Raw genomic sequence first — 3,627 nt, forward strand, 5'->3', positions numbered from 1 at the left:
GGGTATCCTAGCCCGAGGGTCGATGTGAAGGCCCTAATTCATATTTACCATGCCCCCCCCCCCCCCCCCCCTTCGTTCGCAGAGCATTGCTCTAGAAGAGGTATCCGCCACGTGTATCGTTTCCGAAGTGAAAGCAACTGAGAGTCGAAGCATTGAGGCTAGCACTGAGGCGACAAGAAAGAAAGTAAGCAGCATGCGAAGGAAGTAAACAGGCCGGAGCGTAGCAAGGACTTTTCAGAAGGCGCTTTATGACAGTTATAAAAGGTCTTTCGTAAAGCGCCTTCTGTTATAACCAGGCTGTGAGGGTTAACCCTTCGTGACACCGTCTTCATTGCGGGGCAGGCGTAAAAAAGTCAGCTAGGCCTTCTTTTTAATGTGGTCCATGAGTGAGTTACGTATAAGGGCCCCTCCGGGGGTCTGTAGTTCCTCCCCCCAGGAGGAAGAACACCGGTGAGCCCCGCTGCAGCCCACCTCTGTCGTCCTGCGAGGCGAGGCTGCAGACTCACGCAACGCAGCTCCTGCTGATGTCCAGGGCGGAGGAAGCCTTGGCCGCAGTTTCCAAAGAGGGCGCCCCGGTCTAAGGGGCTTGCAAAAATAAAGCTTATTTTCTTCCTGCCTTTGATGTTTGCCCATTGAAATCACGATTCTGCATATCGTTATGCTCAGCTTCGCACGCATTCTTTTAAAATGCACGACGCTGAGATGAAGCGCGTATAGTCTGTGCACATTCTTTATTTTCGGAAGAATTCCGAGTTCTGCGGCCCACAAATTCAAGAAAGATGCATTAATTTCCTATTTTAACAGACATCAGGCTAATAATAATGACTTAGTGGCATCAAAAGCTGGATATTCATGATCTGTGGACGCTGTTGGGCTAAGGTTCGCACATCATGAAACTAAGGTACAAGGCGTGACGCCGTGAACAGAAGGGGTTTGCGCGCGTCAGGCGCGCTCATGCACACTTCTGATTTTCGCAGTGGAGACCGTGCCGCAGCATGCGCACGAGGTATATAAAGCACAAAAATTAGGTCTTTTAACTCAGCCATTGTCGAAAAAACAAAATCACAGTCTACCGAATAGCCTATTGTTTTGAAGATTCGTGACAGTTGCACGTTACAATAGATCGAATTTCGTTTAATTGAAGGTAGAAGGAACAAATTCATTGACGGTCGAACGAACAATCTGAGAACCGGGTTTTCATACGCAATGGCGCACTTTCGCTTCTTGGACGCACACAATGCAAAAGAACGGGCGACAAGATCGCATGCATAAAATGAGAGCGGCAGAAAGAAGGTAGCCGAACAAGAAATTGCATTTTTTTTTTCATTACAGCTTTTCTCCGATATCAGTTTACCCGCCGCGATGGCTCAGTGGCTAAGGCGTTGCGCTGCTGAGCACGAGGTCGCTGGTTCGATTCCAGGCCTTTGGCAGCCGCTTTTCTGATGGAGGCGAAAAGCAAAAACGTCCGTGTGTACGAGATTTCGGCGCACGTTAAAGATCCCCAGGTGGTCAAAATTAATCCGGAGCCCTCCACTACGGCGCGCCTCATCGCCTTCGTTGCGTCGGCGCGATAAACACTACAAACAATCAAATCTCCGAAATCAGCAGTTTTTGGCAAGAATTTCTAGGTGTTGAGTCCATCTCTGTAACAGCACTGCTTCACGCAGACACACGTATACCGCTGATTCGCCGACAAACATGCATGGTCCGCTGCTTCTCTACCGAAAATATCGCACAGCTATACAGCTCGTTGAACAGCCACAAATGGGGCTTTAAAAAGCTGCAAAAAATAAATGCAACTTGCACCACCAACGGCGCTATATGAAACTCTAATTCTATCGTTAGTGATGTACATTGTGAGGTCTGTCAGTGTACTTCATATTTCGAATATTATTTTCGCGCTTGCGAGGGAAAAAAAAAAAGTTTGGCACACGAGAACAGGGTGAAGGAGTGTAAAACAACAAGTATATTTATTTTAACAGCCCATCAGGTCACCCGTTAACCACTGCGTTTTACCGCGGTGGTGTTCGCTGCCGTTCGCTGAGTATTCCGAACTGCACGATGCTGCCGCCGGAGATCTCCGGCAAGTGTTCCACAAGTTCCAGCCTTCTCAGCTTCTTAAAGGTGCTTAACTTCGCCTATGAAGAGCATGCGGTTGGTGTTGCGGTCCCTGATGTAGAAGATGAAGGGGTGGTCCACGATGAATTCAACCGGCGGCGGTGGTTGGTAGTGCGCCGAAAGCGGCATGAACGAGATCCCTGTGACCGCGGTGGCGACGGTGCCTTCCTCGTTCACTTCGACCGTCGCCTTGTGCACGGCGTCCGAGATGCGCACCAGCGTGCTCTCACTAATGCCTGTGAAGTTGGCCCTGCTTCCGAACACGCCATCGAGCCCCATCGCGCGCATGGCGGGCACTAGATTGTAGCGCAGGCTCATATCGAACTTGGGCAGTCTCAGAATGACGTCGCGGAAACTGAGCTGGTGGGCTAGATCTTCGAGAACCGGTAGCGACAGGCCATCCCTAACCTGATCCGCCCCCGTTCTGGTGTCTGGAAGAAGCACGACCATGCTGAAGTCATTCCCCTCGTACGGGATCTCCACGGCGCTTGCGCTCAGGGCGTTGATCCTCGTGTACGGAAAGCGCCTCCGGAGGTTCATCGCCGGTTTTCTGACCTCGGTGGTTCCGCCGTTGAAAAAGGGCTTGTCCTCCGTTAGGGCGGCGTCGAATTTGGTCACCCAGGTGCCCTTAAAGTAGACAGCGTTCAGGATGAAGAGGATAATATCCAACGGCGGCCCCTCGGGTAGGATGCTGGTGATCTTTCCTCGAGTCTTGTCGCGAACCCAGGAGTTCACTTCGGCTGCCACTCTGGGTCCCTCGTTGGCAAAGTCCACTGACCTCAGCTCTGCGTCGAAGACCTCATGCAGCTGTTGCTTGTAATTGTCGGAGACGTCGAAGTTATTCTGGGCCAGGACCATGTTGGCCACCTCTAGCGTGACGTTCGGCGAGGCCGCCAGCTCCAGCAGCTTCTTGTACGCCGCCAGCACCCTCGGCCTGTCGGTGAGGTTGAAGGCCGTGTGGCCGAGCGCAGAGGCTAGCTCTGCCTCAGAGCTTCCCCTGGCACCGGCGTACGCCATGCCGAAGGCGGTGGCGATGCTCGTCGGGGAGAAGAACACATTTTCCGAAGGACTCTCGGCCGTCAGGTGCTTCAGCAGGTTGACGGCAAGCGTGTTGTGAGCCTTGGCGAGCAGGACGTCGTCGCTTTCCGAACGCACAAGGGTGACGAGCACCGCGAGGAAGACGCACTTGGCGAGCATTGCGGATGTTTTTGCGAACGCCTGCGACCACCGAGGACCTTTTTAAAGCGGCCCGTGCTGTGCGATTTTTCTTCTCTCGCCGTCTTGGCACGGCCGCCAAAGAGGATCTCGGATTTCACTTCTCGAAAGACAGTACGCCCCAAATACACGTCATTGCTTCTATCTGTGTTTGGGTTTCGCGTCTATCTTCACCACTCGCAGCCGGTTTTTTATTTCACACCGCTGTGCAAGCGTCTAGTTGCCTGTTTCTGCGTTAGAGGGGAATAGCCTTGGAGCACGTACGCGCTCGTCTGACCGCTGATGCCAGCAGTG

At 52.7% G+C, this 3,627-nt stretch overlaps 1 pseudogene across 1 annotated transcript; it reads right to left on the reverse strand.

Moving 5' to 3' along the window:
- Nucleotides 1-1,943: 1,943 nt before the first annotated feature.
- Nucleotides 1,944-3,368, reverse strand: LOC144173944 (iripin-8 pseudogene; annotated as a pseudogene). The gene has a single exon (XR_013323407.1). The product of XR_013323407.1 is annotated as an iripin-8 pseudogene (transcript).
- Between the last annotated feature and the right edge of the window lie 259 nt (nt 3,369-3,627).

Source organism: Haemaphysalis longicornis, unplaced genomic scaffold (genome assembly GCF_048455015.1).
Source record: "Haemaphysalis longicornis isolate Haplotype H1 unplaced genomic scaffold, Haemaphysalis longicornis Haplotype H1 scaffold_3, whole genome shotgun sequence".
NCBI classification, from domain to species: Eukaryota; Metazoa; Arthropoda; class Arachnida; order Ixodida; family Ixodidae; genus Haemaphysalis; species Haemaphysalis longicornis.